At 42.7% G+C, this 26,023-nt stretch overlaps 1 protein-coding gene across 1 annotated transcript in view; it reads left to right on the top strand.

The window, feature by feature from the left end:
- Positions 1–26,023, top strand: part of LOC122813583 (glucosidase 2 subunit beta-like) — a 1,646,077-nt gene that overhangs the window by 66,454 nt on the left and 1,553,600 nt on the right. Inside the window, exon 2 of the mRNA XM_044085989.1 lies at positions 576–662. The gene's annotated coding sequence lies outside the window, so the exon portion shown is untranslated. The remainder of the gene's footprint in view (positions 1–575; positions 663–26,023) is intronic.

Below are 26,023 nucleotides of genomic sequence, written 5' to 3'. Positions count from 1 at the left end.
AGATGGCAGCAAGTCCTTTCTAAATGTACTTAATTTTCTCTTCGGATTGGTTCAACCATAACTTAACTTGAACAACTATGAATGAAATCGGAGTACTTTCTAAAGATTTTCCTGCGTCTGTACCCTGCACCTCATCATAATGAATGACAAAACTTGAAATGTTTACTTTTTGTGTACATCATCAAAACTTGGTCATTTTCCTTCACGATTTAAGAAATGTATTCTTTTGAAGTTGTGTGTCAGAATGAATCACTGTATGTGTTCAGCTGTATTGAGTTTGTGTTCATTTCTAAAACACTGGTGGTGGTTCTGAGCTGAAAATTACTCTCTAATTTTCGGATGATTGCTTATTGAGGAAAATTAATCCTCTCTGGCAGTCAGAGCCATTAATAAATCAAAAGAATAATTCTCAGCTGATTAGTCGTGAGCAACCAGTAGAATAAAGCAAGTGACAGTAACATATTTGCTTGTCCAGTACCCTTAATTTTCTTGCTAAAAATTTTTGGAACAAATTGTATTTTGTTCATTACACTGAACATCGTAGTTATTTTTTTTTCCTTTCTGGTTTGCTGCAGGCTGTACTGGGTGGGTCTAGTCGGGTCGACTTCACTGCTTTCCAGGATGTTCTGTGGGTCAACATCAGAGAAAAATACAAATCTGAGGTGAGTTAGTAAAGAACTGTTAATTGTAGTAAAGATAATAAATAGTTTTGTATTTTGTATTCAGATGCACATTTGGAACTGTGAAAACCAATTCATACTAACTTGCTGTTTTTAATTACTGTTGTGCCTCTCTTCTCCCATTCTAGTCCTTAAAATCCATGCGTCTGCCCTTTACCTCCCCATAGCACCAACCGCATACTTATTTGTTTCAGTTATTTTCTAGGAAATCTCATGTAACTTTTATGACATTAAAAGCAAAACATGCAGAAATGACCAGGATTAACAGCAGTGCAAATTTCAGAGACTGCTCTGTACACAGCACAACAGCACCATTGTTTGAACGAGAGCAAGACAGACAGAGAGAGGGGATTTATATATGCGTGAGAAAAGTAAAGAGAGAAGCTTTGATACGTAACATCTCAGCAAAAGATTGACTCTCCATATGGGGAAATCTGATTAGTACATGTATGAGCCTTATCCAAAGATCTTGTATGGAGAAAGGGGATTGGAGAAGACAACTAAGATGGAATAACAGGCTCAAAAAAGCTGCTTAAAAACAGAACAATTACTTTGCATGTTTAAGTTTACTTGTCTGATTTCGACACACTACACCTTTAGAAAGCTAGAGTCGTCATTTAAACATGAATGTTAAAACAACTAGTTGTAAATTTAAACTTCAACTGGTGTTGAAAATTCCAGAAAATCAAAAATGTTACACGATAGAGCATATACGTGAGGCAAAATCAGGGACCATTGAGGTATGACACCAAACTCCTCTTAGTTTATATGTTACAATAACTACTAATGATTCAAAACAGCAGAAGTATTGAATTCTTATTTTACTTCTAATGTCATGTATTCCCACATTGCTGTAGTTTATTCTTAAGGCTGTTTCCTGTAAGAAATTTTTACCCATAGACGAATAAAATACTTTGTCAGACTGCAACTTTTATGGGCAATGTCAAAATACATGGACTTTTCATTAAAAAGTAAGTGATGGAATTGGTTACTGCAAAGTTTTCCAGACTCAGGTTCTGACATTCCTGAAAGAGTGGTATTAATGGATTAGACACCAGTCCAGGCATTTCCATCAGGACCCAGTCAGAAGCTATTCTGTAAGCCAGGCCCAGGTCACCCCTTAGCAACCTGGAGGAGACAGAATACAGTGACAGGGCTTTCAGTCTTTCAGAGTACGACTTTTGTATAGCCTGAAATTTCTTGTTGCGTAACATCTTTGGTCTCTGTAATTGCTGCAGGTGTCTGGTAAGGTACATGCAAATGGGAACATTGTACTCAGTTATTGGTCTGGTGAGGGCCAAATCTAATGGAATTATAACGTCCTTAGATTTAGATGTGATACCTTTACTTATAAGATGTGCCTCATAGAAGGATTTCCTTATTACTGTGGATATGTGGTAGTCAGAGTTCAGATTGAGTACCCAGATCACGTGCCACTGGGTCTACACTTAGGGGAGTGCTGTCTAATTTAATTAGCAGGGATGTCGCTTTCCCCAAAGGAATAATAATGCTTTTTTTTCACATTTAGCCTTAATCCATGGCTTTGGCAACAGTCATTTGTCTGCCTTAACCCTGTCTACAGTATAGTAACATCAATGCGGGACTCAGTGATTGCTCCCAGTTTGCAATCGTCGGCGAACGTGATCAGCCACAGGCCATCCACGTTTGCCTGGACTTTTGAGAAATAAATTCCAAACAGTAAGGGGCCCAGCACGGAACCCTGTGATACGCCAGTGGTGACTGGTCTTTTGCTAGAGGTGCAGTCACCTACCTTGACAATGTGTCCTGTCGGTGAGCCAGTTGACTACCCATTTGGTAGTGTAGGAGTTAATTCCCAGTTGGGAGAGTTTCTCTGTAATGCCTGATTGGAGGATTCTGTCAAATGTCTTGGCTAGGTCAAGATAGAAGCGGTATGCACTGTCTTTCCCTCAGGGCCTTGGTGACTTTCTCAAAGAAGTCAACCATGTTTAACAGGAATGATCTACCTTTAATGACCAAACTTAGTTGGGTCCAAAGTTTGGAGATTACCTATGTCCTTGTTAATAAGGTCGCTACCTCTTTTTAACTTTTCCAAGTCTTTTGGGCTACTAATACCATAATGGGAATGGACCCCATTCCTAAGTCAAAGTACGATTAAAGTTCATAAAATTAGTATTGTTTCTTTCTTTGGTGTCAGCCAAAAGTGCTCTTCGCAGCATCCACACTGTGCCCAGTAATGACTCCTCCTGCATATTTTGTACAGGGTTAATGGATTGGTAACATATCTAAATATGATTGCAAATTCTTTTTTATAAGACCCGTTGCTCCTACTACTATTGGAACCGTCTGGGTATCTTTCTTCTACATTGCTCTCATTTCTGCCTGCAGATCCTGGTATTTTATGACTTTGTGTTTCTCTGTATGCAAGATACTATAGCCACTGGGTGTGGCGATTTCAATGATCAATGCTACTTTTGTCTTCTTTTCTTGGACTGCTATATCCGGTTTTCTAGCATCTATCTTTTGAACTGTTGGTAATGGGTGATCCCATGTGGTACGAACTTCATTTTATGTGATGTTTTGTGGCTCATGTTTCCAGTGTTTTTCAGCCACTTTGATACCATATGTGCACAATCCCCAGTGCAACAGCCTTGCCACATTATTATGCCTTTCAGTATACAGTCCTTCTGCCATTAGTGTGTCGCAACCAGCAACAAGGTGTGCGACTGTTTCCAATTCTGTTTTACAAAACCTACATTTGTCTGTTTCTCCCACAGGTTCAATGGACTTTGTAAACCAGCGTGTACGTAGCCCACTATCTTGGGCTGTCAATATTAACCTTTCATTTCTTGGTTGGAATTTGCCTTTTCTTAACCATTCCTACATTAGTTTTTGACCAGCACGAGGCTCTTCCAGATGTTTTCTATACTTGCAACTATATTTATGTTTTTTCAACATTTCTTCCCTTCTCATCTGGTCCTTCATCTTATATTCTTTCTTTTGTTTTCGGCACATTCAGTTGCTGCCTGTTTTTTTTTATCTACTTCTGGTTTGATTTCCATTCCTGCTTGACATCGATATGCTTCTGCTAAATTAAGCAGAGAAGTCATCTTAGATTTATTCTCCTCATTGATTCAAAACTTTCACTACATTTGGATCTTGTGAGGTCAGTAAATGCGTGGAGTCCCACAATTGCAGATCTGTACATGTAATCAATTTCAAGGAGGCCCATCCCTCCTTCGGAACGGGGAATATATAATCCTGGTATACATTGATTTTTATAAATCATTTGGTGAGCATGAAGCATCCTTCTTGTTTTAATATCTAATCTATCCAACACTTTTTGGGGCCAGTCAATCACTCCAAAACTGTACGTTAGGACAAGAAGAGCAAATTGATTTATAGCTTGGATCTTGATGTTCATCGTGCATACAGCTGCAGTCATAACAGATGGGTTCTCCTGCCGTCAGGCGGGTCCTCGGTCGGCCGAATTCCAAAGTCTAGGTCTGACGTCGGTTGCCGTCGCTTCTTCCCTGACGTCAGTGCGACAGGGGTATAAAAGAACCAGCCAACGCCATTTTCTTCAGTCTTTCTTGCCGCGCGGTGCCCGAAGCAGAAGCAGTTCGCAAGTGCCGGTCGGCCAGCTCCTGAGATTACGAAAAATTTGGAACCGAAGTCTTCTTAAAAGCTAAGTACCCCATTGGAGAAACTTTTTCTTGCCTCAGACCGATGTCAGACAAAGTTAATAATTGTATTTCTTGTGGGAAGCAAATACCGCATAAGGATTTCCATTCCCTCTGTATACCTTGTGTAGCCCCAGACCACGACGTCTCGGTCTGTCGCTTTTGTGCTACATTCAACAAACGCACTATTAAGCGCCGGGCGGAGTTTGCCCAGCATTATTTTGGGAAAGCATTTAACTATACTATGTCGTCGGATACTCCGACTCCGGTTTTGTCTAAAAAACGCAAAGACAAGGACCGACACTCGAGGTCCGTGGCCTCTACCGACACCACGCCAAAGCCGACTACACGTGGTCCGGTTCTCAGCGAGGCGCCTACGCAGCCCCTGATTACCAACGACACATCTTTGGCGGTGTCTCCTGTACCCGAGGTCGCAGGCTCCTCGGCCCACACCCTGACTACAGATACCGAAGCCACGCTTGGCATTGAAACACAGAATGTGGATAGGTCCACCTCCACTCCAGGTGTCTTCAGACCTTCCTCTTCTTTCTCCATCAAGGCTTTCACCAAGTCTAAAGCTACCATGCACCCTAAGAGACCAGCTACACAGGGCCCATCTCCAGGCCCCATGCCTAAGAAACAGATGCTTAAAATGGCTGAGGATTTAATTACTCTAATCAGAGGTTCTCAGCCACCTCCGGTCAAAAGACCCAGAGTGGAGGAAGATTCCCTCTCCTCTGATCAGGGCTCCATTATTTCAGAGCACTCTGATTATCAGGAACAGTCTTACTCCCCTTTTGAAGACTCTGATGCAGAGGAATCTATTCCTTCTGTATCCCCCCCCTGAGGATTACTCATTTGGTGAAACTCTGCATACCTTAAGGGAACACTTTCACTGGGAAGGCCAGGATTATTCAGATTCCAAGAAAAGGCTCAGGGAATTTCTTTTGTTACCCCAGCACAGGCCTCTGGCTATACCTCCTGTCCTGGACATCCTAGATGATGTTTACTCGGAGGCCTGCCTTAACCCGGACTCTCTTCCTCCAGCTCCAGTTAAGCCTGACAGGTACTACAGGGTTCCTGACTCGCACCAATTTCTATACAAAAGCCATGCTGCCGACCTAGAAACCATCTCACAGGGGCCCAAGGGAGTTAAGGCCTTCATTGCCAAAAACCCATTGCCTTCCGAGAGAGATTCCAGATCCTTAGAAAGGTGGGGAAAAAAGGTATATACCTCGGCTACCTTATCCATGAGGGCCTTAAACTGTCAGTTTCATATGCTAAAATACCAACAGTTTCTGTTATCTCAATTGAAAAGTAAAATGTCACAACCTGAACAACCAGACATGAAGGAGTTGCAGGATTTGATGCATAGTGCAGAACAAGTGGGTAAACATACCTTACAATGTGGATTTGATGCTCTAGAGGCCTCATGTAGAGCTGCTGTTACAGGCTCAGTCATACGTAGGCATGCCTGGCTCAAGGAACAAGCCTTGCCTGACCATGTCAAAGCTAAATTACTAGACACCCCTCTTCAAAAGGATGTACTATTTGGGGCAAATGCTGATGAAGTATTACGGAAAATGGAGGAAAAGGCTAAATCAATGCAAACTGTGAAATAATTTCTGCAGGTTCAACCCCCACATTTTAGTAGAAATTGGCCTTCCAAAAACTGGTCCTTTCCTGCCACAGACAGACCCCAAAGAGGCAGATATAGGCGCCCGAGGGGCAGAGGACAAACACAAGGCTAGCACAGAGGCAGACAATGGCAAGCTCCTACACAAAGAGGTGGTGAGGACAACTCGCAATCTTTCAGAAAGCAAAACCAATGACTTTCCCCTTTGCATGCCAACCAGGTCTCAAATGGCAGCCCCCTTAGGAGGAAAGCTGGCACTATTCTCAAAAAATTGGCATATTGTCACAAAGGACAAATGGATCCTGAACATTATAAACAGAGGCTACAAATTCCATTTTCATACCCTTCCAAAAATGAAAGGCATGCCAAAACTGCCACACAATCAAAGGGCAGAGGCACAAAAGCAAATTTCAGGTCTTATAATCATGAAAGCTATTCAAGAGGTACCTACACATGAACAAGGTCAAGGTTTTTATTCCAGGCTATTTCTGGTGCCAAGGAAGGGAAAAGATTGGAGACCTATTTTGGATCATTCCATCCTAAACACGTTCCTACTCGTACCAAATTTCAAGATGCTCACTCTACAGCAACTTCTTCCCATGCTGGGCAAGGAGTCTTGGCTGGTAACATTGGACCTCAAGGAGGCATACCTGCATGTCCCAATCAGACAAAATTGCAGAAGATACCTCAGATTTCTTGCAGGTTCAACCCATTATCAATTCTCTGCATTGCCCTTTGGTTTATCTACTGCGCCCAGAGTATTCACGAAATGCCTGGCATCAGTAATTGCCTACTGCAGACTTCAAGGGATACAAATATACCCTTATTTGGACGACTGCCTGATCCAAGCGGACAGCAAGCACATTCTTCTGAAACATCTGGCTTATGTAATAATGTTATTAAACTCTCTAGGATACACAGTCAACAAAGATAAATCAAGACTAATACCCTCTCGGAAGATAATTTTCCTGGGTGCCAATTTGGACACAAACACCAAGATGGCCTACCTCACGCCAGAGAAGCAAGGGCAACTAATTCAATATTTCAGAACACTGGCAAATTGCACCAGGCTGACTGCAAGGAAAATCCTGCAGGCTCTGGGATTCATGGCATCTTGCATCTTACTAATCCCATGTGCAAAGCTGCATATGAGAAAACTACAATGGTACCTAAAAAACATATGGTCTCAACACAGCCACAGTTTGGAAACAATAATACCACTAATTCCATGTCTGCAAAAGGAATTTCTGTGGTGGGCTCAAGCATGCCAAACAAACACAGGTCTTCCATTCAGCAAGCCTCAAGCAAATCAAGTCATCACAACAGACGCCTCGGACTACGCCTGGGGGGGCGCACATGACAGACCGGTGCATTCAGGGCAAATGGACCCAAAAAGAAAAGCACCTTCACATCAGTCAAAAAGAAATGCTAGCAGTGATAAATGCTATTATAGCTTTCAAGGACCTTCTACATCCAGGCCAGCTATTGATAAGAACAGACAACACCACAGTTATGTGGTACATAAACAAGCAGGGAGGAACACATTCTTATCCCCTATGCAGACTGGCCATGTCACTTTGGAACATGGCCATGGACTTACAAGTGGAACTACAAGCACAGTACTTGCCAGGCAAGGAAAACATGCTGGCAGACAACCTAAGCAGGAATATGACAGATCCACACGAATGGAAGTTGCATCCAAAAGTTTTCACAGAAATAATCCAAGAATGGGAAAGGCCAGACATGGATCTCTTTGCCTCCCACAAAAATCATCAATTGACAAAATTCTGCTCAAGGATCTTCCATCCAAAGGCCTGGAGAGTCGACGCTCTCTTTCAGTTGGACATCAATGACAGTTTATGCCTTCCCACCTCTTCCTCTGCTGCCCAAAGTCCTATTGAAGACCAGAGCAGACAGACCAAAGATGATCCTCATTGCTCCGGACTGGCCAAGGCAACACTGGTACCCAGTCCTGAGGAGCCTGACGCATTCCCCACCATGGACCCTGCCTCTAATGCCTCTTCTTCTGACTCAGCACAGCTTCAAAACTCTTCACAGTCAGCTGAAAACACTCAATCTAGCCGCATGGAAGATTCCTTAGCATCGCAGCAGGCCCTGCTCTCTAAGGAGGTGCAGGATGTCATTTTGGAGGCCAGAAGGCCATCAACTAGAAAAGCTTACTCTGCAAAATGGAAACGTTTTTGTGTTTGGAATGAGAAAAAGGGCCAGTGCCCTGGAAAACTGAATTTACCTCAAATACTACAATATTTGGCTGAACTGCTAAGCAGTGGACTTTCGTTCTCCTCCATCAAAATCTATGCCTCAGCCATTTCTGCAGAATACAACACTGATCCACCTTTATTCTCTCACCCCCTATTAAGACAGTTCCTCAGAGGGGCTAAGAATTTAAGACCTCCAAGAAAACAACCAATACCTGCTTGGGACCTTAATTTCATTGTGGAAAAACTGACTTTGCCTCCTTTTGAGCCAGCTGCCTCATCAGATTTACAATATTTGTCCTGGAAAACAGCTTTCCTTCTGGCTATTGCTTCAGCTCTTATGGCTGTCCAGCCTTTTATCATCTTCCATCAGGACAGAGTTTCATTACGTACCAACCCGTCCTTTATGCCTAAAGTGGTATCCAGGGTAGCTTTAAATCAGGCCATACATTTACCTACTTTTTATCCTAATCCTCAAAACAAAGGGGAGATATTACTGCATTCCCTGGACATCCACAGACAACTGTGTTATTATTTGGACAGAACAAAACCTTTCAGAAAATCAGAACAGCTTTTTGTGGCCTATGCGGTAGGAGCTCAAGGAAAGTCAATATCCAAACAGACAATCTCAAAATGGATAGCCCACTGCATACGCTTTTGCTATTCCTTTTATGGCAAAACTGTACCTACAGGCATTAGAACTCATTCTACCAGGGCCACAGCCACCTCTGCAGCCTTCCTCAGAGGAGTTCCTACCAAGGATATTTTAGAAGCAGCCACTTGGAGTTCTGTGCATACCTTCTCCAAGCACTACAACCTACCATTATACTCCAAATCTAGAGCAGGCTTTGCCACTGCAGTCTTGCAGGGCATTTTGGCTCCTCCTAGCTCCACCTAGTGCCTACCACCCTTTTCTTAGCTTTGGGATTCTACCCATCTGTTATGACTGCAGCTGTATGCACGATGAACATAGTACAGTTTTGTACCTACCATAAATGTAGATGTTCAAGTGCTAATACAGCTGCAGTGCAGGTTTCCCTCCCTCCTTCCCCTCTTGGGGTCTTCTTTTATGGCGTATTTACTTGCAACTACTGGTCTTTGATTATATTGCATTACATTGTTACATAATTTTATGTATTGCCTTCTTCCTGGGGGCACCTGACATCTGGGGCAAGAAAAACTGAAGAAAATGGCGTCGGGTGGTTCTTTTATACCCCTGTCGCACTGACGTCAGGGAAGAAGCGACGACAACCGACGCTGGACCTAGACTTTGGAATTCGGCTGACCGAGGACCCGCCTGACGGCAGGAGAACCCATCTGTTATGACTGCAGCTGTATTAGCACTCGAACATCTACATTTATGGTAGGTACAAAACTGTACTTTCCTAGATGTCAATGCTGTTCTCAGGATTAATTTAAGTCTTCTAAAGTATTCCTTATTGAGTTTTATTTGCATTTGTTCATGTTTTATTGCTGATCCTTCATCAATTCTAAAGTATTTATACACTGCCTCTTGCTCAAGTTCTTTTATATCACATTATTGTCCCAAACTGATGTTTTCCTGCTTCACATTTTTCAAGACCAAATGACATTCTAGTATCATCTGAAAAAGTTTTGATAACCTGCAGCTGTGCTTTTCATTTCCTCATCTGATGAGCTATACAGTTTTAAATCATTGACAAAGAGAAGATAAGTTATTAGACTTTGTTGTTTTCTAGGAGCCAAATTATAGCCATGACCTAAGCTGTTAGTAAACAGTTTAATGGATTAATGGCGAGGCAGAATAGCAACGGTGACAGAGAGTCACCCAGGAATATTTTTATTCCTGGGATAATAATCTGTCCTTTATCATGGCTTAATTGCAGAGTGGTCTGCCATTGTTTCATAGTTGCTGTAATGTAGTCCATCAGTGTAGGGGTGTATCTTATACAATATTAAGCACTCTTTTATCCATGAGTGTGAGATGCTATGAAATGCTTTTTTTGTAGTCAGTCCACGCCATACTTAGATTCTTCCCCTTTTTACAATTTTCCACTATAACTTGAACAACAAATGATCCTTTGTTCCATGTGACTCTTTTATTGCCCTTTTGTTCTACTGCCACAATTGAGTTTTCTTCTAAATTACTATAAACGCTGTCGGCATCAATTCCCTTTGTATAGTTTATACGTTGTCGGAAGGCAAGTTATTGGCCTATAATTTTTAGGGTAGCTTGCAGGTTCACTCTTAAGTAAGAGCATTGTTTTGCCTGTTGTTAGCCAGTGTGGTGTCTGTTTGGGGTGCGCATATAATAGTTCTTACTCATGACTAAATGAGGAGGCATAAGTTCATACTTTTAACCAAAAGTTAGGTACTGCATCTAGGCCTGGGGTTTTCCACCTAGAGGCTTTTCTCAACTTTGTTTCAATCTCTGTGGCTGTTACTTCATCCCATTTCATATCCTGTACCTTTAAACTTCTTATTCTTTCTTGTACTATTTCTGTTCATTTAGCATCATATTCCACAGGATCTTCATAGATACTTTTCCAAAATGTATCTACTTCCTTTTTTTTTTTGGCGGTCTTTCAGTTCCTTTTACCTTATTTCCCAATTCTCTATAAAACTTTTTTGGGTAATCAATAAATTGCTAATTTTGTACTTTTCTCTTATATTTATCTGTGCATCTTTTAAGTTTTTCCGCTTGTGCTGAACTTTTTAGTTTATTTCCGATAGTGCATGGTAGATCCTGGTCTGTTCTAATACTGTGCATTGCTTTAATCACATCTAATTTTCTTAGTATTTTTGTTGATCTATTTATTCCATCTTCTATAATCTTCTAACAGTGATACTTCTTGTCTTAATTGTTTTATAGTTTTCTCTATTTGATACTTCCATGATGTTATTCGATTTCTTCCCTTCCTTTCCCTCACTACCCTGTGATCTTGTGGTAGAACTTTATCATTTATTAATTTAGCAGCACAGTAGTATATCCTGCTTACTTCTATCACATGGATCTCTATAGGCAGTCCTAATTACTGCATTCAGTTGTTTTATCAGACTTCTTACTTTTTGGTTTTATTGACCACCTGTAGTGTATTTCTCTCATTGATCTTAATATATCTATCCATGTCCATTAAATCAAACAATTCTTCTCTTTGCTCATTTGGTTCCAAACTGAGGGCACATCCTTTGTTTTCCTTTTCCTGTGGGCATTCTGTAGAAAGTTCTATAGCATCTTCCTGTGGCACATTCTCTTCAATTTCATCCTGTGTCATCTGTTGCTCTGTCATATGGAAACTCGCTATCCTATCGCTCCTCAACATTAACAGCATTAGATTTTCCACAGTTTCCTGTTCCTTTCCTTGCTGTCTAGCTTCAAGTAAATGTTTATACTGGTTTCCTGTGGAAGGCTCCAAAGTATCTTGATATGGCACCTGACCAGTTGCTTCCTGTTCCACTGGTTTCTAGGTTTCTGTTTAATTTGGATATCAATTGCTCTATCCTGTTGTGGTGCTTTCTGCATTTGATTTTCTAGACTGAATCCTTCTCTTTGCAGCTGCTCCATAACCTCAGTTTCTGCTTTTTTGACTTCTCCATTACTAATCTGTTTTTCTGCTTTTTCTCTTAGTCGTCTTATTTTTTGTATTGTAAAGTTTTCCATATCCGGATTCCTTTGCCTGTATTTCTCTTCAAATATCTTTGGTGCTGCTCTTTTTGTATAAGTTAGTTTTGCTTTCTCCTTTGCATAAATATTATACCATATTAAATCTCTTTTCCTTTCCCCTGTCCATATTTCTTCACATGTCACCTGATCTTCTTGCTTTTCCTTATTCTAGGGACTCACTCCATCATACTGTGATGTAGTCTGTGTTAGACCTTCTACATTAAGTTCATAGGCTGGTACTAGGCTATCGGCCCTTGGGCCTATGCAAGCCTAGCCATAACAATTCCCTGGATATTTCTTCCCACAATATTTACTTGTCAGTCACCCTGCTAGACAGGGGCCCAGAGATGATCCCCGGGGTGAATTTCCTATCTCCCATCCAATCATCAAGGTTCCTTTTGAAGAGGGCCAATGAGGCGCTCTGCTTGACCTGTATGGGCAGTCTATTCCAGAGTATGGGGAGTCTCTGGGTCAGGAACCTATCCCTCCAGCATGTTTTGCTCATTGCGATGACAAGGTTTAGATTTCTCACGCGTGTGGCTCTGAGGGATTGGGATTTCTTTAAGTGGACCATGTCCAACAGCTCAGGGTATGACATGGCCTTGTATGTTAAGCAGAGATCACCTCTGAGTAGACGATATGCCACAGAGTATAGCTGGAGTTCTTTTAGATGGTGAGCACATGGCATCTGCTTTAGGCCTGTGATTCTTTAGTGAGGTATTTCTGTGGCCTTTCCAGCTGTTGCAGATGTCTTGTGAGGTACATACCAAACGAGACATTATAGTCTATAATGGGTCTAATGAGGGATGAGTACAGTGGGACAATGACCTCCATTTTTCTGGATGAAAAGCCCTTAGTGATGAGGTGTGCCACATAGAAGGATTTCCTGACTGTTGTGGCGATGTGGTTATCGAAAGGGAGACCACTGTCCAACTGTGTCCCTAAGTCTGTCATCACACTTTCGATGTTTAGCGTCCTGCCACCTATGTGGCAATTCATGGGTACATGTTTTGTTCCAAAGGGGATAACTATACATTTCTTGGTATTAAGCTTGAGCCCATGGCTCTGGCACCAGGCATCTGTTTCTGTAAGGCCTTTTTGTAGAATATCCACATCATTTGGGGATTCAATAATGGCTCCCAGTTTGCAGTCATCTGCAAACTTTGTTAGCCAGAGTCCCTTAGTGTTGGCCTGTACTTCAGAGAAGTAGATGCCAAACAAGAGTGGTCCCAGGACTGAACCCTGAGGTACTCCACTTATCACTTGTCTGGAGCTGGATTTGGAGTCGGCTACTTTTACAGTGTGGGTTCTGTCAGTAAGCCAGTTGGCAACCCATCTAGTGACGTACGGATTTATGCCCAGCTTAGTAAGTTTATCTATGATTGCAGAGTGGGGGATGTTGTCGAAGGCCTTGGCGAGGTCCAGATAGGCTGTGTGGACCACCTTACCCTCGTCCACGGCTCTGGAGACTGATTCAGGAGACAAGATCAGCCCTTCACAAACCCAAACTGGGTGGGGTCCAGAGTTTGAATGTTGCCAATGTCTTTGTTTATAAGTTCCATGATAATGCGTTCCATGCCCTTGCAGATCAGGCTTGTCAGACTGATGGGATGGTAGTTCCCGGGATCCAAGGCGGATCCTCCTTTGTGGAGCGGGATAACTGTAGCTGTGCGCCACTCATTGGGCACAAAGCCTGAGGTGAGGCTATGATTAAGCATGACACTTAGGTGAGGTGCCAGTTCATTTTGTAGTTCATGTAGTACACAGCCTGGGATGTCATCTGGTCCCATGGATGCTGTATTCTTAGCTTTGGAGAGTGCGATTTCTACCTGTGTGGCCGTGATTATCTGAATTTGGCAATCAAAGTCTTTCACTTCGAAGGCACTCCATAACTTCAATTTCTATTTCTTGAACTTCTGCTTTACTAATCTTCTTTTCCACATTACATCTTTGTGATACTAATTTTTTTATTGTGAAATTTTCCATATCTGGATACCTTTTCCTGTGTTTCTCTTTGAATATCTTTGAGACTGCCTTCTTTGTATTAGTTAACTTGGCTTTCTCATTTGCATAAATATTGCACCATATCAAATCTCTCTTTCTTTCCCATGTCCCTATTTCTTTTTTATATTTTTCAAATATCTCTTGGTTTTGTTGTTTGTATTTTCGCACTTCCTCAGATGCTTCTTTTTCCAAACAGATCAAAGTTTCTTCATCTATATACTGATTTTCAAAAATTTGCTGTACTAATAAATGCAAATTTTTATTTGTAGCTTCTGACAGTTTATCCTGTGGAAGTATTTTTCTTTCCTCTAATTTCTCTCTTAATCATTTTGTATATCTTGTGTCTGGAAATGTTGGGCTTTTTACATAATAGTATGACAATACATAATTTCTTTCTTATCCTCAATAGTCCACTCTATCGTCTTTATGGCTCTTCTTTGGCCAGTCAGTTTTTTGTGATTTTGCAGAAATCGTTCTACAACAGGGAGGCCATCCTCCCCCTGTGCCTGGCCCCATTGTAGGAATGTTTCCGTATTTTGAGGATTCTTCAGTGTCATTTTTTCCAGTCCTGGCACCAGTGCACCTACCAGGATTGGGCACATTTTTAGTCTGGGTCTTGTGCACCCAGCTATCTTTTTTTGACTTCTGTCCATGATGTATGATATATAAATACAGTCTATATATCAGTGTCGCATTGGTGAGATTTTGTGAAAAACAGGGTCAACCTCGTGAAGGTACTCACCAAGACTTGAGGATGAATTCAATTTCAGCACTACTACTCTCCTTTACTTTACTACACTGCGGTGGTGGTGCTGCGGTAGCGTTGTTGCCTCACAGTAAGACGTTGCCCCGTTCGATTCTCAGTTAGAGCGTCTTCTGTGTGGCGACATGCGTGAATGGGCATTCTTTCGTTAAAGGTTGTGTGTCAGGCCCGGCAAGTCTGCACGTAAAAATCTACTGCCAATCATTAGCGGACTGAAGTTCCGCTGTGGCGACCCCCAACTGGGAAAAGCCGAAAGACACAACAACAACAACTCTCCTTTGCTTACTGACTTTTCATCTCTCCATTAGGAGAAATTCAGGTTGATAACTATTCTTTCTATGGCCCTGCAGATGAGGGTAGTCAAGCTTATGAGTCTGTAGTTCCCAGGATTGGTTGATGGTCCCCCCTGTGCTGAGGGATTACTGTTGTTGTCCTCCTTTCTACTTTAACATAGCTAGTTTGCTGGCTGTGGTTAAACAGGGATCCAAGTGGTCCTGCTAGGTCATGTTTTAAGGTGTTTTAATGGCAACCTGAGATGTTGTCTTTTGCCGCTTATGCCATGTTTCTGACCTTGATGAGTGCTGAGATGACCTGCTCTCTTGAGATGATAGGCTGTGGAACGGTAGCAGGTATACTTTGGGGGATGACCGGAGGAGACAGGGACGTGAAGTCTGCTTCAAATCTTTCAGCTAGCAGGTTGGCTATTATATTAAGTGGTTATACAGGGCATTGGTTTGTACATCTGCTTAGGAGTCCGGGTTATCTGCATTCAAGGGGCTTTGAAACAACTTATACCATCACTTAGTAGGAGGTAATTTGTAAAATTCTTAAGTATTTTTGAGCTTGATGGGTTATCTGGTCATGCAGTTACATTGAACAAGGCTGCTGTAAGGTCCAATCGTACCTGGGGGGGGGGGGGGGGGCATCTCACTGTGGGAGGATGCAATGCTTTCCCATGTTAGTGAGTCTATGTCCAGGACATTTGAACCTCTGTGGGTGTGCTGACTAGCTGTTCCAGAGCATTTGCATTGACGAAGTCCAGGAACCTCTGAGCCAGCATGTTTGTGGTCATGTACGTTTCCCAGTGGATGATAGTATAATTAAAATCACCCATGAATGCAAGCGACTCTAGTAAGTCCAGGTTTGTGGTATGCTTATCCTGTTTCATGCCAGGGACCTACAGTTAGCTATGATGTGGTAGTGAGCTTTGCCTATAGTTAACTGGACGGAGTAGACTTAGGGAGTCGTACTGTTTAACCAGTCGAGGTGTACTTATTCTTAATGAAGATGGATACAGCTCCTCCTTTGGTTCTGAACATATAGAAGGCATTGTAGCCGTGCACAGCTGTTGTGCTTTCCTCACCTTTGAACCATATCTCGGTGACTGCACAGACATCAGCATCTTCAGAGATTTACTCACAAGTGCCCAGAACATTCAGATGACAGGGCTTGCATGCCAAGTAAGTGTACTCTGTTAAAGGTATACTACACTCCTATTAATTAAAAAATAAATTAAAAAAATGCTACATACTGTTCAGTTGATCTATGTGATGTAATACAGTCATTTTAAAAACTAACTTTGCTGTATGCTAGTGATTCAAGGAATACTAAAACATATTGAAGAATCCTGGCAGAGTGAAATTCACTTTAACTCTAAATGTTATGGTCTGTCACTGAATCTTGATGGGTTTTTAAGAAGTCTGCTGTAGGTAATTTAGTAGCAGTTGTGTAAGGGATCACCACTACTCTTAATAGCAGAACTAAAAGGCAAATTTCTTGACTGCATTGCTTGTAGAAATTTGAGCAGTTCCTGAAGCTGAATTTGAAATCACTGCGGTTTGATCAGGTAAGGACGGTTTCCCAAGAATCTTGGGCAACTAAGTTTTGACCATCTGACTTGCTGACAGATATTCTTTACTCATTACGTGTGATGAATGTCTGCCATTTATTCTATTTGACTGCTTATCCTGTTCCTGAATAATAAAAAATCACAATAGCTGTTGTTCATGTCTGAGTTTTCTGACCAATTTTTTTATCTGATGTATGTCTGACCCTTTCCCCTTCTATTTAGGTAATACAAGCTTCTTAAACTTATTTCATTGTATTCCTTTGCTTCTTTCCAAGTAATCTACAGCTTGAAAAGGTGTATTTTGTAGAATAGCTCCCATTTCTGTTACATATTTCCTGATATTGTCATTTTTATTCATTCCTCAACGTGTAGGTTTCCGCTCTGACCCTCTAATCCGACTTGGCCACTTTCTAAAGCTTAGGCTCCGAATTTTGAGCTCCTCCCCCCTACCCATAATGTCACATTCCCTTAGCTTCCCTTAGATCTCATTCTCTGCTCATAGCAAGAGCATTGTGATCCACTGCTTGAACTCCATTTGGATATCAGTAGTTAAGTCCGTAATTGCTTCCTTTTTATTTTCTACAGTACTACTTCCTTCTATTTCGTACCTTATTGTAAAATAAAAGTCTTCACGTTTTTCTTTTTAAAATGATAATTACTGGCCATTTCACTTTGGCGGGAGTTACTTTCCTTTCCTCTCTCCGTTCCTACTTAACTTTTATGAAAATGTCTGATAAGCCTTTAGGCTTTAAAAAGTCCACTTCTTGTGGGCACAAGATCCTCTCCTCTGATGCCCATAGGCAGTGCTTATATTGTCTTGGTCCTGCTCACCTCGCAGCTTCCTGCTCTGTTTGTAAGGAGTTTCACCAGAGAGCACTGGCCAGTAGAAGAAATAAACTTATTGTGATGGGCTTCTTACCTTCTTCAGCCCCGTCTGCATGTTATTCCACATCAGGGGCTCAACCCTCCTTGAAAAAGCATAGAGACATTGGAGAATGGAGTAAATGTTCCCCAGGACAGTCAGGCTGCTCTTCTGATGACCCTCCATCCAAGGCTTCTAGAGCATTGGATCTGAAACCCTCAGATCCGAGTAATTCTCCGCAGTCATCTTAGCTTCCCTACCTTTGGAGCCTCCTTCACCCGCAGGGTCTTCCCTTAAAGAGAGATCCCCGAAGACTACATCAGGCTACCATCTACAGCATCATCTGTCATGTCTTCCCATAGCCTTTCTGAATCAAAGATAGATTGATGAGGCAGTTCCTTCGGACACAGATCCAAATGGGGGTCTTACCAGCTGCATCCACTACCGGGTTTGTGGGCAGACAACCGCCTTTCAGACCATTAGCTGATTGTCTGATCCGACCTTCTGCTTTGGAGTCCTCGGATCCGAAGGCTCCAAGAGTCTAGGTGTCTGACCTGATAATGATTCTGTCTTTGACCCTGAAAGCATACCTCTCAGCTGTACAGATTTTTGCAGAATACCAGATTTTTGCCTCACATTTTGGTCCATTTTTCATAAAAGTTAAATTTTCTCACAAATTAGTGGCAAATGAAGTTAAAAAATAATGACAGACATTTCACTTTCATCCTTCATACCCTTGAGAAAATGCACGCTAATGCAAAACCTGTTATTCTGTCAACCTTCTAAGTTTGTAAGAGTAATATTTAAAAATTGTCCCTATTTTTGGGCCTTTGACCCACTTTTATTCATGGCTTTGTCTAGAGTTCTTGCTCGGAGAGGTTGAGGGCTATCCCCGACAGCTTCCTTGACATGCTTGGCCCTGACCAAGTTGGGGCAGAGTGGCTCTTGAAGCCGAAGCCTCTGTGTTGGCTCCAAGGAGTTGCAACAGCTTGGCCCCGACTTTCCCTCTTGGAGTGTAGGGCTGGGGGGGGGGGGTTGGAGATGCTCTGCCCCATAGCTTCTGTGTCTTTGGCCCCTTACACTTTTGAGCTGGTGAGAAGGGTTCTCCCAATACCCAGGAGATCCTTGGCTCCCACTCACTCAGATCTTCTCCTCACCCCCCCATGGATACTGTGTCTGAGACCTCACCACTTCTACCTCAGGACAGATGGCCCAACAAAGCCTTCTAGTACTTCCACCCGTGGAACCCCAGATCTTTCCCAAGGTCTACCCGGAACACCTCAACAGAGGAGATTCCCCAGAAGAAGATTTTATTTATTTTATTTTACATTTGTTTATCGGGAAAGTCCAACTGGACACTTGGCCTTTTCATTGGAGGCCTGGCGAGAAAGTCTCCAGAAGAACAGCAATGTATATATAAAAAAAATAGTAGTAGTGTACATTGTTCAAGGTACTATTAACTAGTCTAGAATAACAAAAGTAGCAGTGCAGTATAAGACAAATATACATCTCTTTAGCACTAGGGATTCAAAGTTACTTATGTGCAAAACAGTATATACAGAAAATAGTAACACTACAGTATTGGGCCGCTGTGGTGCAGCTGTTAGCGTTGTCGCCTCACAGCAAGAGGTTCTCCCATTCGATTCTCGGCTGGATGGCCTTCTGTGTGGAGTCTGTATGTTCTCCTCGCGGTCATATGACATTTAAGGACATGCAAGTAGGTGCGTGCGTGAATGGGTGTGCCTTCTTTGAAGGTTAGGCGTCGGGCTGGCAACTCGGCACCGTAAAATCCATTGCTAGTCATTAGCGGACCGGAGTTCTGCTGTGGTGACCCGTAACCGGGAAAAGCTGAAATACTTTACAGTATAGTAAAAATCATGGGGCCTCCAAGGTTTCAAATGAACCCTGGGCATTCAAAGGATCAAATGAAAATTCAGTTTTACAGAATACAGATAGTTTTTCTGTGGTCAGAGATGTTTCTCATGATGCTTAATTTAGGACAGAGAGTTGCTGGTAAGCAAGAAACAGGTTGAATATATTGTGAGAGACTAGTAAGACGTGAAGGTTATTCTGAGGAAGTGGCAAGCCGGGAGAAGTGCTTATCAGGTTTAGAGGGGAGAGTTAGTCATGGGTAGAGCAGGGGCACAGCCATTTGTTGGAGATGTCTTTAGAGTTATTTTGAATAGTGCTTGGGATGTAGTGGTAGTTATATTTTCTAGTTCGTTCCATAGTTTTCCTATATAGTTTGCAAAGAGAATCACCTGTTTGATTTTTGGATGAATAGATTTTTATGTTTTTTTGTTGTGGAGCGTAGTGGTCTATTAGTGGCATAGGGTTGAAGGAGTGTTTTGTAGGGCAGTTGTTTTCTTAGGATTAACGAGAATTTTATGTGCCATTGTTAGTTGTGTGTAGTGCGGGTGTTGGGGGAGCTTTAACCCGTTGAGTTGTTTGAGTGGGAAGGTGCAAAATGAGGCAACTGATTCCTCAGAAGAATCCATTATAGAAGACACTGATTTTGAGGAAGGGGAAAGGTCCCCCAGATACTTAATGCCCCCTCTGACTGACCCCATTGGACTAAAGGAATCCTGGTAGATGCCATGGTTTGTAGCGACAGCCACCAAGAAGGAGCTGCCCCAGAAAAGCTCCACTGTCTATCCCCCTAACAGGGAGTCTAGGGCCATGGACAGATTTGGCAAGATAGTTTACAACTAGTCTACCTTCACTTTACGAGCCTTAAACTATCTTTCCCATTTTACTAGGCTACAGAGTGATTTAATCAAGGAACTCTCTAGCTCGCTGCCAGAGTCCATGTCCAATAAGGAAAGGAAGTTCTTCTCCTCTAGAATAGCCACTTTACAGTCGATTTCCAATGTGTCCATGAGGTTAATCTCCCATGCTGCAGAGGGTACCTCAAGGGCCACTGGTTTCGGCATTGCCACTAGGTGTCATGCTTGGATGTGGCTGTGTGACTTTGTGGAACCTTTCAAGGCTTCTTTTGTCAATGCTCCTTTTGATGGATCGGCTTTGTTTGGGCCCACTGTTAGAGACACACACTCCCATAGTGAGAAAGATGGAAAGACCCTGTCTGCCAGAGGAATCTGTATTTCTACCCGTATAAAAATCCTTCTCCAGGAATCAGTGTGCGGGAAAAAACTGGGTCAAGAAATCTCAGGGTCCTTTTCAGGAATCTCAGGGAGATTTTCCCCCAGAGGCAGAGGGGGGAAACTGTTATAATGGTAGACTCCTCCCACATGGCAGAGAGGGACCGCAAAATCAAGGGTCTCGGGATTCTTTCTCGCACAGACACATTCAGTGCTGCTGAAAGGTTGCCGGACTGCTCTTCTCTGGAAACAGTTGTGCATGCTTATCCTTGCACCCACAAGCCTGGCTAATCATCAGAAGCAACCCGTGGGTGTAAAGGATTGTATCCATATGATGCTCCGTTCCCTTTTTAATGCTCCCTAAACCAAACAGGTCTCTCCCATATGTTCCACCTAGTCAGAGAGAGGCAGCAGTGTTGGAGATCTCAAAGTTGCTCCAAAAGAGTCATTCAGAAGGTCCCTCCAGACTAATTTGGATTAGGCATTTACTCAAGATTCCTTTTAGTAGCAAAAAAGACAGGGGACCTCTGGTCCATCTTGTATCTGACAGCCCTGAACAAGTCAATAAAGAACTTGAAGTTCAAGATGTTGATGGTCCAGTCCATTCTACCTCTTATGAAAATGGACAAATGGATGTGTTTAACAGACTTGAGGGATGTGTACTACCACATCAAGATGAACAGATGCTCCAGAAGGTATCTGTGCTTCAGGCTGGGAGCCAGACATTTTCAATTCAAAGTGCTTCCTTTTGGTCTCACCCCAGCCCCCAGAGTGTTCACCAAATGCATGGTGGTAGTTGCAGCTCATGTAAGACTGCAAGGATTCCATGTGTTTCCTTACCTAGATGACTGGCTCCTAACTGCTCCAACCAGGCATTTACTCACCCATCCAGAGACTATCTGTTACAACTAGCTCCTATTTTAGGCTTAACCATCAACATACAAAAATCTCAGTTACAGCCTGTTCAGAATTTAGACTTCATAGGAGCACGTCTGGATACAACCAAAACCTTGGCCTATCTACCTCCAGACAGAATTTCAACCCTAAGACTACATATCAGACAGATTTTAGCAATTCCAGCTCCTCCAGCAAAACTAGTACTCAGAGCCTTGGGCTCCTTGGCTGATGCCATGACCCTGTTACCAGCAGTATGTCTACATATGAGAATTCTGCAGTGGACCTTAGCAGTCTAATAGTCATTGCACCAATACCCTGTAAGCTACCCGATCAAACTGTCATGAGCATCCAAAGATTCTCTTCTCTGGTGGTACCACTCTTCAGAGATCAGACAAGGGCGTCCCTTCATCGTCCCGTCCCCCCCACCCAGCTGCCATGTTGACCACGGACACCTTCCAGTTGTGGTGGGGGTGAGGTGGGCATTTCCTAGTCGGATGGTCCAAGGAAAGTGGATGTCCAACCTGCATATCAGTGTCCTGGAGATGAGGACGGTCTTTCTGGAGTTGCAGCACTTCACTTCACAGTTTTCTTCCTCTAGGGGCTATTGCAATACAAACAGTACATCAACAAACAAGGGAGAACCAGATCCCTATGCCCAGTGTAGAGAAGCAATGAGATTGTGGCAATGGGCACAGCAGAGTTTTGTCTCACAAGTGGTCTCTGAATTATTCAGTGGTGAACATGATTCCCCACAAATGGAGTCAGCCTTGCCACAATCTCTCTGCATCTCCCCACAGCGAAAAATGCAGCAGGTTCTTTTCCTTGATTCACCATTAGAGACAGTCATCAAGAGATGCTGTAGTCCATGTTTGGCCTGCCGGTTTACTTTATGCTTTCCCACCACTTCCCTTGATTCCCAAATTTCTTCAGAAAGCATTCAGTTGAAGAGCAAGGGGATCCTCATTGCTCCCTTTTGGCTTTGACAAATCTGGTTCACCATCCTTTGGTCTCCTCTGATTTGCCCTCCATGAATGCTGAAACCATGTCCAGATCTACGGTCCTATCCATCAGGGCAAACTCACCCTGCTCACCCAGGCCTAAATCTAACCTCATTGGTTCTCCAGTTCCAGTGATGGTTAGACTTTCCAGGCATTCATCCGCAGTCTGAAACATTCTCATCTCCTCCCACAAATCATCTACTAGGGAATCTATAAGAGCAAATGGAAAAGATTCTCTGTATGGGCTCAACAGATGCAGTTAGATCCTTTTTACTGCTCCTGTTCCAGCAGTTCTAGAATTTCTTGCTCACATTTTCCAAAATGAGGCAAGTCACTCTACTACGAAAGTCAATTAGCAGCCATATCATATCGGAGAAAATTCCTCATCGTTAACTTCATCTGAATTGTGTAAGGCATTTCTTAGAGGTACTTTCCTATGATTTTACAGGCAGTAGTTTATCCCCCTTTTGAACCTTCAGCCAACCTCACCAAGAATGATGCCACAGTATGAAGACAAGATTATCGATTTCAACAATTGGCTTAAGTATTGGTGTCATTCAAAGGGGATCCAATGCCTGTCAGCCTGGGATGACATGCTCGACAAGCCACGATGCTTCACTAGGGACGGCTTGCACCTGTCACCCCTGGGCTTTCGGATATTGCTACCCCCATAGTGCCTTTTTTAGGCAAGGCTCAAAAGACAAACCCACCTCCATAGGTATCACAAGGGATAAGAAACTAAGAGTAATGCTACTCAACGCCAAAGTCTAAACCTCAAGATGCACGCACTCGAAACTCTCCTTAGCATGGAGAACATCGATATCTGTGCAGTAACAGAAACCTGGTTCAAGGCTCTCGAGAGCACCCCAGCACTACCAGGTTATACCTCATACCATGCTTTTTGGCCCCAAAACTTGGACCGAACCACAAAAGGAGGGGGAGTATCAATATTCGTCAAAGATACCCACACCTCCAGGTTGGTGGCACAGCACGAAGCATCAGAGACTATCCATGTGCAACTAACAGTGGGTAAAACTGCCTTCCAGTTTATAGCCTGCTACAGACCACCCTCCCAAACCCAGGAACCCCACTCTGCCTTCCTGAGAACACTGGAAAATATGAAGGTCTCTCCAAACATCATTATATTGGGTGACTTCAACTACCCAACCATAGACTGGGAGCATTACTCTAGCTCCAACACCCTAGCCCAAAGGTTCCTAGAATTTATAAACTCAAATGCTATGGAACAACTTGTTACCACTCCCACAAGAGGGAAAACATACTGGACCTGATCATCACCAACATGGGGACTCTATGCTCCAGACCAGAAGTGTATCCCTCACTGGTAAGATCAGACCATAAACTAATCTCACTGGATATTCACATCCCAACCCCACCCCATGCCCAGAAAACCACAGTGAAAAACTTCTCTAAAGCAAATTTCACACTCCTCAAAACCGAGGTGGAATCCTTCAAAGCCCCCAGGCCTCTGGATAATACGGCCCAGACCACAAAATCCTTTATAAACGCATTCTATGAACACCTTCAGGAATGCATGGATCATGCAATCCCAAATAAAACCAAGACCCAATCCTCCAAAGGCAGACGTCCTGTCTGGTGGACCGCCAGCCATAAACAAACTATACAATAGAAGGAGGAAGCTACTACATGACAGAGCAAAATTCCAAAAAGGGAAGGCATCTCTGATCAGTATTAGCAAAAAACTACGGGCACTCATAAAATCGTCTAAGGCCAGCTTCGAGAGAAAAATTGCACAGGACACTAAGGATAATCACAAGGCTTTCTTTAGTTATGTTAGGAACCTGGGTGGGAATTCCCAGATATGCTCAGAATTAGTCCAAAATGACAAAAAATACACCAAACCCACAGACATTGCCAACATCCTAGCTGACAGGTTCAGCGCAAACTTCTCCCCCCTCCCCACCAAAAGGGCTAATATCTATCCCAGCAGAGTGCTGCCCCCCTGACATCTCAGATGCTCAGGTAAGAGCTGCCCTCTCCAAAGCAAGAAACACAGCATCAATGGGACCAGACGGTGTCCCGGGCTGCGTCCTACATGAACTCCAAGAAGAGCTAAACCCAAACCTAAAACTACTGTTCAATCACTCTGAAATAAAATCCCAGTCCACTCCAAGAAGAGCTAAACCCAAACCTAAAACTACTGTTCAATCACTCTGGAATAAAATCCCAGTCCAGGTTAGGCAGAGTCCCTCATTGACTCTCTTCAAGAGGAATCTTGATGAGTGGATGGGAGATCATAGGTTTACCCTGGGTATCACTTCTGTGTCACTGTTAGACAGAAGCACAGTATACTAACCTCAAAAAAGGGCATAGCAAAATTAATTTAAAATGGGTGGCGAAAGCCATACACACTCTGGCTAGGCTTATAAATGCCCTAGGGCAGATAGCCTAGTATGAACCTATGAACCTATGAAAGTAGATTTGAAATTCCTCTCATGGATAACTGTTTTTCTAATTGCTGTCACTTCTATAAGAAGAGTATCTGAATTGCAAGCTCCCGCTTCCAAACATCTTTATTTTATTTTTCATAAAGACAGAGTGACCTTATATACCAACCCGTCCTTTCTACCGAGTTGCTACAGAGAACAACATTAATCTGTCAACTTCCAGTCTTCTTTCTCAATTACCAAAACAAAGGGGGATATACTCTTTATCTGTTAAATGTTCATAGACAGTTGCATTTTCATTTAGACAGAACTAAATCTTTCAGAAAATTTGACCAGCTTTTCATGCCCTTTTTGGATGTCAGAAAAGGAAAACGAGTTACCAAGACCAGTTTAGCTAAATGGTTAAGAGACTGCATTTCATTTGTTTGTGAATCTAAAGGTGTTTTCTTACCCAAGCAAATTAAAGCTCATTCTGCTAGATCGGTGGCAACTTCTCAAGCCTTTTGGGCAAAAGTTTCGATTGATATCTGTTCAGCTGCTGCTTCAAATTCTCACACCTGTATTTCCCACTATAAACTGGACAATATCTGTAGGAACAGAGATGCCTTTGGTTCAGCAGAGCTCCGAAATATCCTTCCATGAAGGCCACCCTAGATTATTGTAGCTGGGGACTTTGTCTCACAGGTTGAGGAACGAATGAAAATGACAACATCAGATAAAGAAGTTATGTACTTACCATAACGTTCCATCTGTTGTCCATTTTCATTCTTCTTCAACCTCCCCACCCACCTTCCCCCTGAAGGACCTGCCGAATATGCTAGTAGGAACCTCTGTTCCTCATTGAGCTCCTGATCTTTCCTCTACCTCTTTTAATGCCTTTCTGATATTGTGTACATTATTGTATATATCTGTATACTTTGAAAATATGCTAGCAGCAAACTTGATCTGAGGTAATCTGGGGGAATGAGGGAATGAGGCATTATGTGTAGGGGAGGTAATCTGGGGAAATGAGGCATTATGTGTAGGTGAGGAGCTCGAGCTTTGGAGCCTAAGCTTTAGAAAGTGGTTGAGTCAGATCCAAAACCCACAGGTTGAGGAAGAATGAAAATGGACAACACAGATGGAATGTTATGGTCAGTACATAACTTTTTTTTTACTGTCTTTATCACAAGCTGCACTTTCCATTTGATTAGGGATGTCTTGGATTTGAAGGGATATTTGCAACTTATACGCTCTTGAAAATTGTTTGAAATCTTGACTGACCAGTTGTGGACCATTGT

Source organism: Protopterus annectens, chromosome 10.part0 (genome assembly GCF_019279795.1).
Source record: "Protopterus annectens isolate FY-2018-M chromosome 10.part0, PAN1.0, whole genome shotgun sequence".
In the NCBI taxonomy this organism is placed as follows: Eukaryota; Metazoa; Chordata; order Ceratodontiformes; family Protopteridae; genus Protopterus; species Protopterus annectens.
This window is presented reverse-complemented; position numbering and strand designations above follow the sequence as displayed.